This window comes from Gavialis gangeticus, unplaced genomic scaffold (genome assembly GCF_001723915.1).
Source record: "Gavialis gangeticus isolate Ggan-Ray unplaced genomic scaffold, GavGan_comp1, whole genome shotgun sequence".
Lineage (NCBI taxonomy): Eukaryota > Metazoa > Chordata > Crocodylia > Gavialidae > Gavialis > Gavialis gangeticus.
The window spans coordinates 11,439,652-11,440,934 of NW_017729017.1; the positions used below are offsets into that span (position 1 = coordinate 11,439,652).

The 1,283-nt window shown below is 42.2% G+C and overlaps 1 long non-coding RNA gene across 1 annotated transcript in view; it reads left to right on the forward strand.

The window, feature by feature from the left end:
* LOC109294666 overlaps window positions 1–644 on the forward strand; it is a 13,856-nt gene extending 13,212 nt beyond the window's left edge. The window contains exon 3 of the long non-coding RNA XR_002096606.1: window positions 480–644. This is a non-coding gene — a long non-coding RNA (uncharacterized LOC109294666). The remainder of the gene's footprint in view (window positions 1–479) is intronic.
* The last annotated feature ends 639 nt before the right edge of the window (window positions 645–1,283 follow it).

Here is a 1,283-nt window from a genome sequence, read left to right on the forward strand (position 1 = left end):
CTTAGGTAAAAGAAGCGTTGCTGCAGAGCAAGTAGGGAAGGAGAAGTAGAGAAGGAAAATATACCCAGTTACTACCAGTTTGACTATAAAAGTTATTTATTGCTAAGTATATGAAATATATAATGGCACTAGTAGTAATAGACATGCAAAGGAAAAACAAACACAAACAGCTACAGTATTACCCTGGTTTTACTAAGTATTTGGGGAAACTTAGCTCAAGCTTAACTAATACAGTTCAGGTTCAGAATTGTATGCCTAGAGAGAAAAGAGAAAAGAGAGAGAGAGCACTGGGATCTCACCAGTCCAAGGCACTCGGGTTGTTTGATGGCAGGTAAAGCTCGTAGCATGATCCTTGAAGGGAGATGATCTGCCTCCTTCAGCCTCTCAAGAAGAACAGTGGATGTTGTCAGCACACACATTGCTGCTTTTTTAAAGATTTTTATACCCTTAGTTCAGCTTCTTTCAAGCTTTCTTGATAGTGTAAATAATTATCTTTTCTATTAACAAGGGGTTATCTGGTTTGGAACATCTCAGGAAACTGAGTGATAATCAGGAAACACATAAAGTTAGGCAGTACCTAGAAACTTGGGAGCCAGCTTGAAATTCCTATGGATAGCAGATATACTGATGGGATATCTCATGGTTTCTTCAGAAACAATAGATAGCTTGCAGCATCATGGTTTTGGATTTTTACTTGTTGTGAACAAGCCTCAACTTAGCATGACTTTTCCAGATCTTACTATAGTCTTTTAACAGACTTAAAGCAATTATCGGAGGGTTCATAACCTTTGCGGGGAGGGGGGGGACTTCCACCAGTCATCCCGGGAAACGTATGACAACACTCGTGGTCATGGCTCCAATGGGCTGTATGCTGTGATGAACACTTTACCATTGTTCAAATGTTGCCCATACCCCCTCTGACTCAGTGTCTTGCCTCAGCATTCCCTAACCCGGCAACTGAGTTTTAGCCAATTAAATTTAAACAAGCCTCCCATAGTGGGACCAGGGAAAGTATGGCCTGAGATGCCTATTAAACTTTACTTCTGCTTCGAGGTGTGGGGTGGGGGGAGGAAGTCCTTTGTAAATCCAGATTAGAACTGGTCTGATAAATGCTGATCTGGGTGTGTGGGTTGATTAGCATTTGGAGCACAGATTCCCCATCATGCAGTGCTCCCCTGCTTGATAGATCCCAGAATTCACTCCAGTCTCTGCTTCGGGCTTTCTGTTCTCCATCTCCCATGTAAATGTGTTGTCATCTGGTTCCATCTCGGATGCAAATGAGA